General features: G+C 35.4%; 1 pseudogene; it reads right to left on the reverse strand.

Annotated features, from left to right (window-relative positions):
* Positions 1-19,515, reverse strand: part of LOC102989856 (AP-3 complex subunit beta-2-like) — a 54,557-nt pseudogene extending 35,042 nt beyond the window's left edge.
* Positions 19,516-20,803: the final 1,288 nt, after the last annotated feature.

Raw genomic sequence — 20,803 nt, forward strand, 5'->3', positions numbered from 1 at the left:
AAAAAAAAAAAAAAAAAAAAAAAAGAAAAGAATAATCTGCTCAGTAAACATTTGGTCTAGAGTCTTAGCATTTCTCTTCGTTCGGCAAATAGTATCACAAATGTTAAATGTTAGAGAAGAACCAGTGGCGTGTGTTTTATCAATGAATCCTTTGCCAAGAATATCTCTGGATTTATTTTTTTTCCTGATTCAGTTGAGAAATGAAATGATAAACATAGCTGGAAGGCTGTGAATGTAGGTATAAAGTATGGACTTTCTAGCCTAATAGACATAGGTTCAAGTGCCAGTTCCACACCGTAGCTGCTGTGTGACTCTGAATATGTTCCTTAAATTCTTCCATCTGTTTCTTCTGAGAATTGAATATATAGCGATACCTACTTGATGGTAACATTGCAAAGATGAGAAGAAATTTTGTACATGAATGCATGGATATATTAGACACCCCCAAATGCTTATCAGTTCCCTTTTATCTGTCTTTTAAATGTTGAAAATACAATTAATTGAGAGAAGAGAACAGTATTAAGCACAATAAGACTGTAGATTTAAGGGCATCATGTTATTTTATTTAAAATTATGTCACATGTTATTATTATCTGGGCATATGACATGTTATAGATCCAGAAGCAATAGCATTGACTTATTAATCTTCTTAATACTTCTCTAATTCCTACAGTTTGTCTTGGATGAGTTCAGTGGGTGGATGCAATAGGACTGTTATTATTCTTTAATATAAGAAATTCTCAGATATGTGTTTCCTTATGTCATTGGAATTGATGGTAATGAATTTTCTGTCCAGAGATATTCACCTAGCATCACACTCACAATAACTACGCATAAGGAACTCCGTGGAATGGATTCATTTTCAGGGAAAATAGGTGGATCAGATGGCTGTTAAGTTGAGGTTATTTTCCAACTTTGAGATTCTGCATTTCTAAGTATAAATTCTATAACTGACTTATTGAATCAGATTTAATTAATCCATTCACTTATTCATTCATTAAAAATGCATATATTGTGCTCCTACTATGTATTCAACATTGCTATAAGCCTTTAATTAGCGAACACTGTTTAGAAATCATAGAGAAACTAGTATATTGAAATGTAGTGAGGAGAGAAAAAAAATTGTCAACCAATAGTTCCTTGTTACTGTGCATTGAGCAATATATTTTATCCCATTACATTTTATTTGTGTCACTTCCATTCTGCTCTCGGTATGAACAGACAAGGCTAATATTGTTTCTGGTGAAGGCCTGACAGCCATTCTGTTGATTTGTTTGGCATTACATTTGAGCAGCGCTCATGCGGCCCAGACTGCTGAAGGATGGCTTGACTGAAAAGAACAGGCAGTATGCCCTAGGGAGAAAGGGCAGAGTTTTAGAAAAAAGAGAAATTTGGAACCAGTATTTGTACAGATATGCACTGCCAAAGGCTCTGAAAATTCCTGCACAATGGTTTAGGTAGCCTAGAGAGAAATGACTGGTACCCTCCATAACAGACCCTGGAGCCAAATAGACTGATTTTAGAGAATACGAGCTTTGATGTCACATGATTCAGTCTCTGCTTCACTGTTGTAATGAGCCCTATGTGTTGCCTTCTCAGCAACCTTTTCCAAAGATGTACCCTGATTTTCCGTCCAGAAAATTTATTTTCCCCCAATTTATGTTGGTCAAATGATGTGGATGCAACTGGGGCCACCATCTGCTGGAGGTATAGGCCATCTTGGACATTTACAGATAGGGGCAGCTATCCTGATCTGGGTGAGTAGAGATGTTTTCCTAGGCCTTCTAGATAAATTTCTCCCACAAATAATAAGATTCCATAACTAATAAGAAGCTTTCCTAACTGTCGATCTATTTAGCTCTGAATGACATGGGATGCAGATATGAAGTCTGAATATCTGCAACTATTTGCTATCACGAGACAGCCATCCTGATGAAGAAGCCTTCACATAGAGAATGGCACAGTCCAGACATTTTTCAAGAAATGAGCCAGAGCCCATATCATGAAACTTTGTATTAAATTGTTCCCCAAGACTGACCTCTGAACTTTTTAGTCACATGAGACAATAAGTTTCTTTTAAGAACTAAGGTGATTTAAATTGGGTTATCTGATCATCTCAAAGAGAAGTATTCAAAATGACAAATTCATGTCCTTAGCTGTGTGACTGTGGGCAAACTGCTTATCCTCACTGAGTTTTTTGAAGGTGAATCCTAGATTTCTTGCTAATAATTTACGTGATTTAACTTTCTTTTCTGTAAAATGAACATCATAATGGTTTTGGATATATCTTTTGGATAATACACTGCACAGTGTGCCTTGAACACTTTACTTATTCCATACAATATAGTTATTATCATCATCAAGTTACTTTATACATAGACATTCACTCTTTAACAAATATATGCTGACTTGCCAATAGTGCAAAACTCAGTGCTATGTATGGTAGAGCTTAAAAATTATGATGAAGGTATTATTCTGATTTCTCTTCTTCAGGGAAAGAAAGAAAAATATGTCAAAGATAATTATAGGGCTTCCCTGGTGGCGCAGTGGTTGAGAATCCGCCTGCCGATGCAGGGGACACGGGTTCGTGCCCCGGTCCGGGAAGATCCCACATGCCGCGGAGCGGCTGGGCCCGTGAGCCATGGCCGCTGAGCCTGTGCGTCCGGAGCCTGCGCTCCGCAACGGGAGAGGCCACAACAGTGAGAGGCCCGCATACCGAAAAAAAAAAAATCGTTAATAAAGATAATTATAATACATAGCAGTACTTGATAAATTACATTTTTAAAGAAAGGGGCATGTGTAAAGTGTACTGGCTGTCAGACTGGTAAGAGATGTTGCCTCTGAGTAGAAGAATCAAGGAACACATTAAGAGGGAGGAGACAGAATTGGTTGCCCTTAAATAGGTAGACTTTGGTAAGCAAAGGAGCCCTATGATATCTTACCCAGCTCTTTGTTCACAGTAGAAGTGATTGTAAGAGAAAGGGTGTATGGTGAGGAAAGCAGAGAGGGAGAGAATTGACAAAATTGCTTGAGAATTTTCCTGGAGTTTGAGGCTCTACTCTAAGCTTCTTGTGCTCAGGGGTTGCAGCTTCTTTTAAGTCTTGTGTGTAAAATGATGTCTGTTATGTGGAGGTGCCAAGATATGTGTGCTGATTGGAATAATTCAAAAAAATTACTTAAACTTAAATCTAATGTATATTTTTAGTATTTCCTTCTTATCTTCTCCTCCAGCCCCTTACCAAGCTCAAAGGAATCAAAAGTAAAAAGTGTATGCATGAGTATACCACAAATGTAATAATGAAACTAAGAATATTGTTGAGTGCCTACATTATGCCAGTCAATCTCAATGAGCATGTTCTCTCTCTGTGTCTCTCTCTAATTTCATTTATCGTTAGATTAATCTCTTGATGCAAGCATTGCTATCCATATTTTACAAAGGGAAAGAGAGATTCAGAGAATTTAAATTGGGTTTATTGCAACTAACTAGTGGAGTCAAAGAATATGTATATAATTCCTATACTTAGAGTTTCATATAACAGAGGATAATAGCATGGGAGAAACATTGATCTGTTTAATAGTTCCCTTTAAAAAACTTGTGGTTTTAGAGTCTCTCTTTTTGTTTTGTTATTGTTTTTGTTTTCCTTTGTTTTTGCCCTCTTGTATCACAATCAGCCTGTTACTGGTAATGCCCACAGTTGTCTTGACACACTACCATGAACTAACTTTTCTCTATCTCGTACTCTCTGGATCATTAGAATATGGATACTTCATCTTCATCTCCATTGAGAGACTATTTTGTACCAAGGATTATGACAAATGGTACAGTTACTTTTTTTCTTGATTTAAGTTTCAAATAATACGAGGTAGGTTCCTTTATTCTATTTTTTTTTTTAATCAGGCAAACCTAGTATTTTTTCTTTCTAGATTTTTATATAGGTCCAATATCCTAATTTTATATGGGAGAAAACCAATACTGGGCAGTTTATTTACTCTCCCAGCCTCAAACATCCAGTAAAGGGGAGACATATTTGAAATATGGGCCAATCTGCCTCAAAAAAATACATAGTGGAAAGCAGAGTGTTACAGTGGAGAGAACTATGAGAACATACACAGAGTAATTAAGATGTTCTTGGCTGCAAGTAAAAGAATAACAATAACTTAAGGAATAAAGACAATTGGTGATTTCACTTAATAAGCCTGGAGGAAGGTAATCAAACTTGCAGTGACTGAACATAGACCATGTCACTGAGCTAACACTTCATGCTCAAGCTTGCCACTGCATAGTCATAGCATGGCTCTGCTATGTAACTCCAAGCACTTCGTGTCACATACCAGCATCCACAACAGGATGAGAGGGAGGAGGCTCACTTCCCTGCCCATCTCTTGGTCAAAAAGGGAGCTCCTGTTTCAGAAGTTCCTATTTCCCAACAGGTATTCCTTCACATGTCATTGGCCGATATTGGGTCAGATGGCCACCTCAACTTAAGGAAATCTGAAAAAAAAAATTTGTCTGATTTTCAGTTTCTAATAATGCTCACCCTTCAGAAAGAAAAAGAAAAGGAAAGGTTGTTGAGTAGGAATAATATAGGAGGAGAGAAAAATCCAAGGAGGTAGAATTCCCTGTCCAAAGTCCCACATATAATAAGACACATTCCACCATATCTTATTATTTCTGGGTTCCATGCTGCCCTCTGTTTGGATACTAGTCTTTCGATCTGTTGCTTCATTCCCTTGGGCTGATCCTGATAATTTTTATGTTTATTCACTTTTCACTGAGGTGCTTCCAACTAATGTGATAGTTTGTTTTCTAATTTAGTTTTATAGCCTATGAAATTGAGTGAAATTGGAAGAAAATGTAGTCTCCCTAAAAATATTTACATTGGTAATTAAAATAAAATTTATAATTAAACATAGAGAAAATATAGCAAATATCTATGCTTATCAAAATCTTAATATCTGATGATGTTAACTTCAGAACATTTAAAAATTAACTTACAAAAATTAAGCATAAAGTTAAAGTTTTCTTTTAAATATTTCTCAATCACATTTCCACATAGGCAAATGCTAGTTTGAATATGATCTATATCTTACCAGTCCATTTTTAATATATATTTTGCAACATATATTCATACATAGACAAATATATTGTTAATTTGTAAAAGATCATATCATGGCGTACATATCATTTTGCAACTTGAATTTTTACCTAACAGTGTTTTTGAGATCTATTTATGTTGATGCATATAGCCTTTATCTCTCTCTCTCTCTGTCTATCTAGTGCATGGCATTTCTAGTGCATCATATGACTATATTGCTGGTTATTTATATTATTTCCTATATTTTGCAATTAAAAATAATATATATGGTTAATTGTGAGCATGTATGAGAGTTTCTAAAGAGTGAATATATAGAAGTGAATTCTGGGTCAGACAAAAGCATATGCAGATATTGCTAAGTTCATCTTCATTTTCCCATTCCCCCAATTTATACATATGTATGTGTATATATGTATATACATATATTTATACATATGAATTAAACTAATGATAATAATAGTGCTTTGTTTACTGAATTGGATCCATTGAAGAAGATGAAAATGATTCCACCACTGTCTTCATATCCCCTCATCAGAGGTGACTACTGACTTGCTGGACCTGATCAATAGGTGCTTAATCCTTGCTTTATCCTGATCCTTGGTAAAGGCTCAGGTTAAAGGGAATGGATTTTCTGCGAATGGTAAGCCAGAATATAACTCTCAGGTACTCCAGCTGTTAGGAAACCGGAGGACGAATTAGGCACAAAGAAGCAAATTTTTTTTTTTTTTTTTCTTTTTTTGTTTTTTTTTTGTGGCATGCGGGCCTCCCTCCGTTGTGGCCTCTCCCGTTGCGGAGCACAGGCTCCGGACGCGCAGGCTCAGCGGCCATGGCTCACGGGCCCAGCCGCTCCGCGGCATGTGGGATCCTCCCAGACCGGGGCGCGAGCCCGGTTCCCCTGTCCTCCCAGACCGGGGCGCGAACCCGGTTCCCCTGCATCGGCAGGCGGACGCGCAACCACTGCGCCACCAGGGAAGCCCCTAGAAGCAAATGTTTTTTTAAAAATGTCTGATATATGGGACAAATGTTTTCTTCTTTCTGAAAAACCATCAATTGTTATTCTTCAGTTTCTGAAACAGGGACTTCTACCATATGTTTGAGGCAGTGTCTTAGACAGCTAGCTATAGAGACTGCTTCAGCTAAATTCAGTGAGAACATCCACTCAAAATCATGTATAGGATACTTCTTCTGCCTAGAAACACAAGTGGCTGGGGAAGAATTATGTATAGAATTTTAAGAGCATTTCAAGGAAGGACAGACCAGTACTACTGATGGGAGCATGATTTAGAAAGGATTTTGCCTTAAATTTGTATCTTAAAAAATTTTGTAAGCCTACAGTAAGAAAACAAATTACCCAATTTAAAAGGGGGCATAGATCTGAATAGGCACTTGACCAATGAAGATATACAGATGGCAAATAAGCCTATAAAAAGATGGTCAACATCACATTGTATGTCATTAGGGAAGTGCACATTAAAACAACCATGAGATACTACTATATACTTATTAGAATGGCTAAAATCTAAAACTCTGACAACACCAAATGTTGGTGAGGATGTGGTGAATAGGAATCCCTATTCATTGCTAGTGGGAATAAAAATGATAAGCTACTTTGGAAGACAGTTTGGCAACATAGTCTTAACATAGGATCTAGCAACTTTATATTTACCTAATATAAAACTTATGTCCACATAAAAGCCTGCACATAAATTCCATAGCAGCCTTATTCATAATTGTCAAAACTTGGAAGCATTGAAGATGTTCTTCAATAGTGAATGCATAAACCAGGTACATTCATACAATGAAATATTTTTCAGTGATGAAAAGAAATGAGCTTTCAAACCATAAAAAGACATGAAGGAATCTTAACACACATAGCTAAGTGAAAGAAACCAATCTGAAAAGACTATGCTATATGATTCCTACTATATGACAGTCTGGAAAAAGCAAAACTATGGAGATAGCAAAAAGCTCAGTGGTTGCTAAGACAGCAGTACCCCAAATGCCTAGATCTCTATCTATTTAAAACCCCACTAACTCAGGAATTTGATACTGATTGAAATTTAAGCATTTATAAATTATGGAGAATATAGTAATTATACAAAATGCAATTAGTCAATAATTAAAACTATTAACTTCTTTTATTAGAATAATTAAAACAATTTTAAAAAGAAAAAAGTACCATTATTGTATTCCTATAAAATACACATCTTCTTTCTGACATATACATGGGCAAAAACAACAACAAAAACACTTGATAATGTATGTATTTTCTTGGTACATGAAAGGAGTTTTGGTGTAAATGGGATGAAAAAAGCATTAAAATTTTCAGATTATAAACACATATATTTTAAAATCAGACGTTTGTCTTAATATCTGAAATTTGGAAATCACAGAGTGCATTTTTGGATGAAAAGTGAGAGATGTTTCAGAAGAGGCGTTGTGGTTTTGCAAATGCCATAAACGTTGATGAGCTTGGCTACCAGGTAGTTGGAATGAGAAATAATTCCAGAGGTGGATGCTAAGTGTTTGGTAGACTGGAAAGGAAAATGATTATATTTCAGATTCTGATAAAATCGGGATCCAAAATTATCTTGGCAGTGTTCTAAAAGAATGAGTCAGAAATTAGCAATAAAATTTAATAGGGAAAAACATATGTCTGCTAAAACGATCTGGTAGTTTCAAGGTGAGAGAGAGATGAATGAATATCAGAAACAAATAACAGAAAGTGTTAAGTTTCTAGTTGATGGCAATTTCATTAAAATACAACACTGATGGATTACTGGATAGGCCTAAAATTGATCTAGAACTTTGGTGCTTAGAGAATATTTCGCACAAATTTTCCATGTTGGACAAGCCATAATGCTGTCAAGTTTGGGTATGGATCTTTAACAAAGACACAGAAAGATTGAATTTGTCCAAAGATCATCATTTAGAGAATCTAAGATTAAAGTTCATAAAACATAGTTGAAAGAAAGAAAAGTTTTTTTTCCCATGATATAGTTTCAGGGAGTAAGCAAGAGCTACCCTTAAATAGTTGAAAACATTTTCTCAGGAATGAATCAGGATTGACTTTCTTGGACTGAAGACAGGATTAGAACTTGATGTAGAAAGCTGCTTAATAAAGGAAAGCTTTATGGACTAATAAAGAAAAGGATGTCTTAGGAGGCAGTGACTTTCCCATCACTTGGCTTTATAAGAAGGGCAGCCATTTGGGGGGAGTAATTCATATACTGTATAAGGAATTCATTCTAACTCTGGCCATTCATTAGAATGCTAAAATAAATTACACAGAAGAAAAGAAGAGTGGCAAAATCCAAGGCCAGTGTAGGACTCAAACTTATAACCTGCGAGTTCTTACAACTGGAAAGTTGGGCCAAATTCAGCGATAGGTTTAGTTCCACTTATGTGGCTGATGTGTAGTGATTACATATTACGATACATCAGTTGAATCCAAAAGGTATCATTGCCTGTCCCATACAGGCCATAACAATGACAGGAACAAAAACCTCAACAGGAACAGAGTTCACCAGTCAGAGAGAATTCAAAGAAGGAGGCAGTAACAACAGCCGTGAAGATGTAGAGTTTCAGTAGGATTAAGAATAGAAATGCAGAGCAGTGAAGTGAACCTTATTATTTAGTTGAATTGCGCACAATTACAAGAGAAGCCACCACAATGAGAAGCCTGTGCACCACAATGAAGAGTAGCCCCTGCTCACCGCAACTAGAGAAAGCCTGAGCACAGCACTGAAGACCGAACACAGCCAAAAATAAATAAATTTATTTGAAAAAAAAAAGAATGCAGTGGAATTATAGCTAATGCAAGATCTTAAACTACGAATAAGTCAAATCTAAGAAACACTAGATTATGACTATTGTATGAGTATTTCAGAAATTATAAAATTGCCCTAATGACACCTTTAGTAAAAGAGGGAAAAATGGGGCTTTATATAGGAAGCAAAACAGTTATGCATGAATATTATTTGCATACTAGCTTAAAGGTAGAAAATCATGAAAAAGAAGCTACGAGCAGAGTTTTACAATTACCCTTTTACATGTGAAAATAGTTTCATATTTTTGCATGAAGTGAGACTATATGATCATGTGGTATAGATCTAAAGCTGAAAAAGAAACTAATTGAAAAACAAAAGTTGCTCAGTGTTGAGGTTTAATTTTCAAACCAACCACTAAAGTTGAAATTAAACTGTAGAGAAATCCAATTAAACTTTTTGTATGTGCTTAATATTTTTAAGATAAATTGTCTTTATAATTTTGAAGTTATGAATCCATGTAATATACCTTGATGTAAAAAAAAATACATGTACATAGGTGTTTAAAAATCAGTCTTATTTCACAGCATAAAAGAAGAGTTACCATGAGTTTAGGTAAAAAAAAAAATTCTCAATAAGCATAATGATGGATCCTTTTTCTCTGAGAGAAAACAATTTTTTTAAGTAGCTGCTGTAATTTTACAGGAAAGTAAGATCTTTTTAAATGATAATTCCAGCTTATTACCACTTGAGCAGCCATTTTATGAGCCAAATGAAAATGTATCTTTATCTTTTATTTCATAAATCCACAGTTGCCAACACTATGCCATACGATTAGATGGAATGCCATTTTATAAAACTTAATTTGTCTTGAATAATGAAAGCCCGTGACTTCAGCACACAATATCTCCAAAAAACTAAAAATGGAGTGTTGCTAATCTTTTTAATCTGTCCCTCAATTGTCATCTCCCATGTTTTGTTTACTGACATGGAAAACCAATTTGATAATAAATGTTAAGAGAGTACGGTGGGATGTGAATATGAGATAAATGGCTTTCTGAATCTTAGATTCACCCAGGGGTAGAAATCTATAAAGTGGCACAATTCCAGCAAAGGAGATGAAAGGCCAAGGAGTTGGGTACCATAAAAAAGCCATAAAATCTGTGGTGCAAGAAAAAAGTAGAGAGAAATTCAATAGTGCAATTTTACATGTTGGTGATAAATAAAAATGAAAAACAACCACAGAAGTTAGTAAAAGAGACTAACTCTAAATCATCAGGTATGGTTGAAGCTACAGTGAGTGAAGATTGGTAAAATCCATAAGAGAACAAGTGTTGAAGGAAAGAACAGGCAGGTCTTTACTTACATATCAGTTTGCAAGTCCAACATTTAATGCTTTTAACTAAGTTGTTCTGCCTTCTTGAAACCTGAGATGGAAAATGTGACCTTTAAAGTCTTGAAACAAATACCCATTGTTCTTAGAATAAAATACAAATACATTGCTATGACAAAAGGTGCTACAAACTAGTGAAAGACCTTGAAATTTTAGGTAATTGGATTTGAATGGACACCACATTTGGATTTATGGTACAAAGATGACCTTGGGTTTAAATTTCTTTCATGTGCTGTGAGAACTAGGAGAACAGCTCACCATATAATTCCATAATTCTGTTACCCTTTTAAAGAGATGTGGATGTTCTTTGGGGGAAAAAAAACTAGGCTACAGGGTCATACATTGCCTTAGGTAGTGCAAGCCATTCACGCTTTTTTTCTCATTCTCTAGTTGTTTGCTGGGACATTTTATCTTCAGGTATCCTCCATGCTTTATGCAGTTCAGGATGCTTATAAATGCACAGCAGCGTCCACAAATTTAAATTTTGCTCTGCTTGGTTTTGGTTGCTGGACTACTAAAACCTACATCCAATACCTACCTAATCCTTTTAATAAAACCTTTTTTTTGTTTGTTTGTTTTTGTTGTTGTATTTTCAGTTCTAGGAACTCATCCTCTATCCATGAAAATGGATATGACAAACTCAGAGGAAATATTTAAAAGATAATTGAATAGAAAAATGGGAAAATATATACTCCCATAAGAAAGGCTAAGGTTAAAATAACTGATGATAACAAGAGTTGGTGAAAATGTGAACTAGTGAAAACTCGAATACCATGCAATTGTGTGTGGGAGTGTAGATTGGTAGAAACACGTTTTGACAACTGTTTGGTGGTATTTAGCAGAGCTGCATTTATGCATACACTCTGACCAACATTTCTATTACTAAGTATAAACCCAGGAAAACAATACCAATGTGCACTAAAAGATATATTCAGAAAATGCTATGGTAGCACTGATTTTAAGAGCACAAAACATGAAATAACCTACATGTTGATCTAAATCCAATGAAAAAAAGAGTAGTTACTTTCTATAATAGAAGATTCTACATCAGTGAAAGTGAGTGAACTACTGCTATATGCCAGGACTTTAAAAAATTTCACAAACATAATACCAAGCAAAATCAACCAGATTCAAAATAAAAAAGGAAGACTACATAAGTCATGTTTCAATTTATATAAATTTCAGAAACAGACAAAACTATCGATGATGATGGAGTCCAATTAGTGGTTACCTTTGAGTTAGAGAAGGACTAATGATGGGGGAGGGACATGAGGGAGTCTTGAATTCTGTTTTATATTATAGGATGTGGCTACCTGGATATTATTAACTGTGTGAAAATTCCCCAAGCTGTATATACAGTTTTGATCTGTCTTCGTATAACTTAGATAATATGTATTAAGTATTATACATACACACATAATATACATTAAATACATAAATGGATATTAAATTAAAAGGTGACACTTTTTAAAAAGAGAGAATTAAATATCTAAGATACCAGGAGATAAGGATGACAAAGTGAATGGTGGTGGTGGTGATGGTGATGATGGTGGTGTTGGTGATAATGTGAAAACTCTCAGTTCTGGTTCTAAAAGATTATATCATACATAAATATTGAGTAGTTTGAATATGAGGCAATTTATACACAGTAGGTAAGTGCTTGAAACTCTGATTTTAGGTAGACATGGACTTAAGTATAAGTTTCAACCACTTACCAATTAGGTGATGTTAAGTTCTAGAACTACCATGTAATGTCAGCTCATTCCCAGTTTGTAAACCTGAGCTTATAAACATTACTTACTTGATAGTATTAGGGTGAGGATTAATTAGCAGAGCTTTTGTTGATATTAGTACTTATTGCTATCATTATAATCATTGTTGTCTTGTCATCTTCATTTTCAGTGTTACTGTTTCTGTAGCAACAATCTAAATGTTAAATCTCACCCTTAGAAATAAGGATTGACTACATAGGTAGATAAGGTTTCAAGTGTCCATATAATGAGATGAATAGAATTTGAAAAAATTTTAAATCTTTTTTTTGACAGTACATTTAAAAAAATTATATCATGAAAAATTTACTTAAGAGCTGAAATTGCAAAAGTTGGGCAGTAAACGTGTTATACCATCCCAGAGAACTGAAATAATTATAATAGTCCAAAGTGACTCTTTTCATTCAACACGTACTTTGTCTCTTTATGTTAAGTGAACATATGATGGCAGGTCAATTCATCATCATTGGCGTGTTTACAACATTTAATAATTTAAAAAGAAGATCCAAAAAAGATCTTTTGGAAAGTTTGCAGATAATTGAGAGCTAGTTTTTAAGAGACAAAGTTTATGATCTGTCAGATATGATCCTTACAGTATATTCAGTGTAAGAAAATAAATGACAAGTGACATAGGAATAGAGACACACTTATCCTTAGAAAACACAGGGAGGAAGTGGATGTGTGAGGAGGTTGCTAATGACTGCAGTCAGTTGCCTGCAAATCATAATGGCTAAGGTCAGCAGTGAAATAATGTTCAAAGTGCTAACCTAGAGAGACTTCAAGTATGAAAGAGCAAAGTTGAAGTGCACTTATCACCTTAGTGGTGCCCATCAAAAGGGACTGTTCTCAGCATGTGACCTGAGCACACCCACTGGCCACAGCCAGCATTTGACGAGTATGAAACAATAGTAATCAAAGAACATTTTGTATTTCACCCTAATGCTCCCTCATTTTCAAAAGTATATTGGTTATTCATGACATTATGATTAGAGAAACTTCTTGTTAAACTTCGTCTTCCCCAAAACCCCTTTTGCAAAGGCAGTGAGCAAGGGTGAATTTAAATTAGCCTTTATTAAACAGCATTATATCTGGACTCTGGGGGCTTTCATGTTGCACAAAAGGCCAAAATTGACATATATTCCTTCTTAAAATAATAAACTCTAAAGTTTGTTAACGTTAGCTTCAATTTTAGTGCAGTATTTTACAACATAAAACAAGACTGTAAGAAAATGTCATGCTGCTCAGAAATATGCATCTCGAAAATAAAATGACCCTTCTAGACTTTTGATGGCATTTTTAGGAAATGTTTAATTTGGTTTATGAGTCAGTTTTCTGAGTTGAAGTGAAACTTCAAGGCTTTTAGAGTTTCTCCACTTTCAAAAATGGAATGTTTTAAAATACAATACTGATGTATGTATTTACATACATCAGTGAAGCTAAACTTAATATTGGCTCAAATTTAAGGAGGCTATAATTTTGTTTATCTTAGTGAGAATGTTATCATCTAAATTAGTGTTAATATTTATGCCATTGTGGAAGACTCACTGTCTAAAGAGTATTATATGAAGAACCATGTAGGGTTCTAGAATGAAGAATTCCAACCATTCTACTCAGTGTTTGATTATTCTCTGCTGTAGCCCTCAGTTGGGGTTGCCCACTGTTTAAAAATCCCCAGTGTCAGGGGATGTTAAGACATCCTCTACTTTGGGAGTATACATTTGCTGTTAAAAAAAAAAAAAAAAAAAAAAAAAGGTCTTTCTACCTTTAGAGAAAGACCTTTAATTCCTACTTTAAGAAAGTGGTTAAGAACATAGTCTTTGGAGTAGCTTGTGTAGGTTAAATCAGCTGTGGGCTGGTAAATGATTAACAATCTTAACTAATTTAAAGCTCTTGGGGAGAGGCTGATTTGTAGCATCTGTCAACTTTTGTGGCATAAATACTTCCCTCATGGATAACCTTGGGCTATGTACATGACATTGCTGAGAACAGAATTGGGATGAGGTGTACACAGTCAGTTCCTGGGAGCCATTGGGAGGAGTCTCATGCACACCACTTGTTAAATCTCAACTCTACTATCTAGAAACTGTGTTATCTGGGGTAATTTATTTAAATACTTTTGTGTTTCACTTTTCTCAAGCATGTCTATATCACAGATTGAGAATTAAGTGCTCTGAATCATCCAACACCGAGTAATGCTATCTAAGTGCTCATTGTCATTTTTAATATTCTACTCATCTGCCAATGCCTAAAACAGAATATTTTGGATCCTCCTTCTACTTATGGTCATAGAAATATTTGAATCCAGGTATTATACTCCCTCTAGATCATTCCTTTTGAAATATAAATCTTATTTAGTTATTTTTAGTTTTTCTAATACATATTTCTGTATACTCTTCACATCTCAAATTGGTCACTGAAAGAAAGATTCTGTATTACAGCTCTTCCCCCTTCATGTTAGATGCCAAAAATTTTCATGATAATCCAATTTCTTGCTTCTCCTGATGAATGGGCAACAGTCAGCTAGACTGCTTTTAAAATAGAGTAGGCACACAATGTCCAAGACTCTCTAATTTATCTAAAATGCTGGCCATGTCGCTCTTTGACTTTTTCTGCTTTGCTGTCATAAATAGATTTGAATTTGTATGTTCTGAATTTAGCAGACATTTCTCTTAATATGAGGCATCCAGAAACAAATACAGAATTCCAGGTGTGATTTTAAAAAGTCAAAGAAAAGCAAGACCATTGTAACCTTTGTACCAAACGCTGAATTTGTTCTGAAAGGACCTAAAGTTACTCATGCTTTACTTCTTTTTTTTTAACATCTTTATTGGAGTATAATTGCTTTACAATGGCGTGTTACTTCCTGCTTTATAACAGAGTGAATCAGCTATACGTATACATATATCCCCATATCTCCTCCCTCTTGCATCTCCCTCCCACCCTCCCTATCCCACCCCTCTAGGTGGTCACAAAGCACCAAGCTGATCTCCCTGTGCTATGCGGCTGCTTCCCACTAGCTATCTATTTTGCATTTGGTAGTATATATAATTCCATGCACTCTCTCACTTCGTCCCAGCTTACCCAACCCCCTCCCCATGTCCTCAAGTCCATTCACTACATCTCTGTCTTTATTCCTGTCCTGCCCCTAGGTTCTTCAGAACCATTTTTTACTTTTTTAGATTCCACATATATGTGTTAGCATATGATATTTGTTTTTCTCCTTCTGACTTACTTTACTCTGTATGACAGACTCTAGGTCCATCCACCTCACTACAAATAACTCAATTTCGTTTATTTTTATGGCTGAGTAATATTCCATTGTATATATGTGCCACATCTTCTTTATCCATTCATATGTCGATGGACACTTAGGTTGCTTCCGTGTCCGGTCTATTGTAAATAGAGCTGCAGTGAACGTTGTGGTACATGACTCTTTTTCAGTTACGGTTTTCTCAGGGTATATGCCCGGTAGTCAGATTGCTGGGTTGTATGGTAGTTCTATTTTTAGTTTTTTAAGGAACCGCCATACTGTTCTCCATAGTGCCTGTACCAATTTACATTCCCACCAACAGTGCAAGAGGGTTCCCTTTTCTCCACACCCTCTCCAGCATTTATTGTTTGTAGATTTTTTTGATGGTGGCCATTCTGACCGGTGTGAGGTGATACCTCATTGTAGTTTTGATTCTTTGCTGTGCAAAAGCTTTTAAGTGTCATTAGGTCCCAATTGTTTATTTTTGTTTTTATTTCCATTTCTCTAGGAGGTGGGTCAAAAAGGATCCTGCTGTGATTTATGTCATGGAGTGTTCTGCCTATGTTTTCCTCTAAGTGATTTATAGTGTCTGGCCTTACCTTTAGGTCTTTAATCCATTTTGAGTTTATTTTTCTGTATGGTGTTAGGGAGTGTTCTAATTTCATTCTTTTACATGTAGCTGTCCAGTTTTCCCGACACCACTCATTGAAGAGGCTGTCTTTTCTCCATTGTGTACTCTTGCCTCCTTTATCAAAGGTAAGGTGACCATATGTGCATGGGTTTATCTACGGACTTTTTATCCCATTCCAATGATCTATATTTCTGTTTTTGTGCCAGTACCATACTGTCTTGATTACTGTAGCTTTGTAGTATAGTCTGAAGTCAGGAAGGCTGATTCCTCCAGCTCCGGTTTTCTTTCTCAAGATTGCTTTGGCCATTCAAACTCATTCTACGTGGCCACCATCACCCTGATACCAAACCCAGACAAAGATGTCACAAAGAAAGAAAACTACAGGCCAGTATCACTGATGAACATAGATGCAAAAATCCTCAACAAAACACTATCAAACAGAATCCAAGAGCACGTTAAAAGGATCATATACCATGATCAAGTGGGATTTATCCCAGGAATGCAAGGATTCTTCAGTATACGCAAATCAATCAATGTGATACACCATATTAACAAACTGAAGGACAAAAACCATATGATCATCTCAATAGATGCAAAAAAGCTTTCGACAAAATTCAACACCCATTTATGATAAAAACGCTCCAGAAAGTGGGCATAGAGGGAACTGACCTCAACATAGTAAAGGCCATATATGGCAAACCCACAGCCAACATTGTTCTCAATTGTGAAAATTGGAAACCATTTCCACTAAGATCAGGAGCAAGACAAGGTTGCCCACTCTCACCACTGTTATTCAACATAGTTTTGGAAGTTTTAGTCACAGCAGTCAGAGAAGAAAAATAAATAAAAGGAATCCAAATCGGAAAAGAAGAAATATAGATGTCACTGTTTGCAGATGACATGGTACTATACCTGCAGAATCCTAAAGACGCTACCAGAAAACTACTAGAGCTAATCAATGAATTTGGTAAGGCAGCAGGATACAAAATTAATGCACAGAAATCTCTTGCATTCCTATACACAAAAGATGAAATATCTGAAAGAGAAATTAAGGAAGCACTCCCATTTAACATTGCAACAAAAAGAATAAAATACCTAGGAATAAACCTACCTAAGGAAAACAGATGGAGAGATATACCATGTTCCTGGATTGGAAGAATCAACATTGTGAAAATGACTCTACCACTCAAAGCAATCTACAGATTCAGTGCAATCCCTATCAAACTACCAATGGCATTTTTCACAGAACTAGAACAAAAAATTTCACAATTTGTATGGAAACACAAAAGGTCATGCTTTACTTTTGAATCATCTGTACAAGGAAATTTCTTTCCCAGAAATAATTCTCCTTTTTTCCTGCACAATTATTTTTGTCTGTATTTTTTCAATATTCCTCAAGTTTAGTACAACATGCTAGAAAATAGAGACTGTCTTTTCTTAACCCAAAGTTCTTAGAAAACACAAATACCACAGCTAACACAAGAAGAAATCTGAAAAACTGTGTGTCTATTAGAGAAGTTGTATTTGTAACCAAAATCCTTCCTACGAAGAAAGAATGAAAGCTTGGATGGCTTCATAGATGAATTCTATTAGGTATTTAAGGAAGAAATAATAGCAATTCTGCCCAATTCTCCTTTAGAAAATAGAGGAGAAGGGGGACTTTTCCCAACTTTTTTTTTTTTTTAATAAGAACAGCATAACAACCCAGGTATTAAAATTTGAAAAGGACATTACAAGGAAAAGAAATGACAGACTAAAATCCCTCAGGAACACAGAGGCAATAATCTTCAACAATTATCAGTAAATAAATCTAGGAATATATTAAAAATGGATTTATTCCTGGAATGCAAGACTGGATCAACATTAGAAAAATCGCATACTATAAGTCACAAAATCAACAGAATAAAGAAGAAAAATATGATCATCTCAATAGATTCAGAAAAAAGGACAAAATTCAAAATCCATTCATGATAATAATTCTTAGCAACTCAATATAGAAGGAAAATTTCTCAGTGTGATAAAGGGCATTAGGAAAAACCTACAATTAACATACTTCATGATGAAATAAAACCCCTGAAGTGTTTGGGAAAAAATGCTGTTACAAATAATTCAAAGTGTATTTCCAAAGCTGGATGGAAATTAGATAAGCAGAGCTAAAGAAATTGATCAGTTAAGTTAAAATAATTAATGCATACCTGGACAAATATTTCCATATTTAAGGAAGACAATGTTCTGCATATGTTTAGGCAAAATAAGTGAGGAAACTACAGCTGGCCTCAGACTTCTCCTCTGAAACACTGACATTCAGAAGGCAGTAAAGAAACTGCCTAGAAAGTTTTGTCGAAGGAGTTGAATCGGCATTAAATAAGGCATTCCTTCTGTTCAAGGTTAGGGGAAAAGAGAATATTTTTTGAAATATGTCATGCTTGTAAATAGTGCCAGTATAAGAATAAGAATTGCTTTAAAAAGAACAGTAGAGCAATTTAATGTAGAAAGGATATCTTGGCTTGATTTGGGGCTTGAGTTTACATTAGAAAATATTTACTTATAACTAAATCTGGATAGGAGTGTCATTTATATAGAATTACCATATTTGCAAGCATAAAGGTCATTTTTGCATAATAACTGCACTTAAGCTTTAGCATCAGACACTTGTCATTTAGATATGGCTCCTGTGTGGATTTGCTGAATTACTTCTATCTTTTTACTTGGGTACCAAAAATAAGCATATCAGCTGGGGGTAGTTTTGATGAGGGTTGTATTCTCAGCAAGCATATGTATGCATTTCTTCCAAAAAATGATTCATCATTTTGTTGACTTGAAAAGACCCACATTGTTTATTCCAGTTATTTAAACTCATGACAATATAGCTAACTAGTTTCTCCCTACTGGTCTCTTATTCTCTAACATCCCTCAGACGTCCCTCCTATTCTCTAACATGGCCTTCAGAAGCCTTCAGTGATACCTCATCAGGGAACTATACTCAATATCCTGTGATAAACCATAATGGAAAAGAATATGTAAAAGAATATGTGTGTGTGTATGTGTGTATATATATATATATATATATATATATATATATATATATATATACACATATATATATATATGAGTCACTTTCCTGTACAGCAGAAATTAAACACAACATTGTAAGTCAACTATACTTCAATAAAATAAAATTTAAAAATATTGGTAATGACACCTCATCTTTCATTTGTATAATATGTATTTTTATAACATAGACAAAACACGAGTTCTTTTAGGAAAATTTATGAAATACCAAAAATGTAGAAAAAAGAGCACACTTAAAAACATACAGCGTAGCATCCAGAAAAGAACAAAATTTTGCATTAGGCCTTTCCTAATTGCCTGCTTCTATCCCCAACCCTCACCCCACATGAATAGGTGAATCTCTTTCCCTGTGTTCCTAAAGCATCACTTGTGGGGTTTCGCCAAACCACTTGTCACACAGTACTGCCATTGTCCTTTCTGTTTACTCATGATTCTGCCCCACGAGACGGTTTTTATAAAAAGTGGATTCCTTACTTACCTCTCTATCTTTAGCATCTCGCACTGCTTCTGAAGTGGAGTGGACACTCCAGTTCCCATATCTCCTTTCCTATTCATTCCCTCAGCAAGCATTTCCTGTCTGCACTTCTTCCAAGGAAGAGTGAAATGTAATCACAGTTCATTTAAGGCAAAGTTATCAGACCTGTCTCTGTGGAAGGCCCCAGCATTGCTGAGTGGACTGATGGAGGGACTTTGTGGCTGGTCAGCTCACTCTTCTGCAAGCCTTTTTCCAGCCCCAAAAGGAGTCAGGTACTTGTTATTCTAGCCTGATGCTGAGATATTTTTAAAAATCCATGAAAGGAAGGATTCTGCTCTTGGAAGGAAAATCAGTGTTTTACAAAAATCCTCATTAAATGAAGCCAACCACTTCTGTTACTAACCAACAATATGCTTTGAGCTAGGCCATTTCCCATTGCTGGATCTCAGTTTTCTCATTTGTGAAAGAAAAAGGGTTGAAGTAAGCATCTTCTAATCCCCATTGAGCACTAACTCCCTATGGTATAGGGCAAGTAAATTGCCTGCACAATACATACATGATTACTTCTTTCATAGTTAGAGATATATGTTGTAATAAAAATTAACTTGCCTCTGTGTTATAGTTTCTCCCACCCTCCTTTTTAAATTCTCTGGAGTTTACAAATATGACCAGAGCTACATTTCCTTTTTACCATCACAGAATCACTATAAAGTAAGATGGAGAGCTTTTTAATCGATTCATGTTTCCATTTTCTCAGCAATTACACATGGAGCACCTACTATGTACCAGGCACTATATTAGACACTGAAATTACAAAGGTAATGGAAGGTCAAGGGAGTGAGCTCCATATAATAGATGCTGAAATCAGACGATTAGCTAGGACTGGAATCTATGAGTACCAAACCTGATCTCTTTTTTTAAGTCAACCAACAAATTGAACCATTGTTCCATGAAACTCTGAAGCCCCTCTCATTTCTTGGTCTGCTTTGGAAGTCAAAATTAAAACAAAACAAAAAACTGGGTATTTTTAAAGATGGTACTTAGCCAGAAATATATGTACTTGTCTTAAAATTAGCTTGGAAACTGACTTTACTCCCCAGTTGCCAAAAGAGCCTCATAGCAGGAATGTGACCGCAGCAAGAGAGATATTGAGTACGTGTGAGTGAAACTGGGGGGTTGGTGTGAAACAGCTGTTTGATTAAGGAGCCAAACTTTTAAGTAAAAGATAGAATTAATGGGATAGTTAGCCTAGTAGAAAAGAAATGGAAAATGAAATATGTAACAGGCTTGATTTTTCTTTTGTAAATACTGGAAAATGAATATGTTACGTCTGGTGCAAGAACATCATAC

Source organism: Physeter macrocephalus, chromosome 17 (assembly GCF_002837175.3).
Source record: "Physeter macrocephalus isolate SW-GA chromosome 17, ASM283717v5, whole genome shotgun sequence".
NCBI classification, from domain to species: Eukaryota; Metazoa; Chordata; class Mammalia; order Artiodactyla; family Physeteridae; genus Physeter; species Physeter macrocephalus.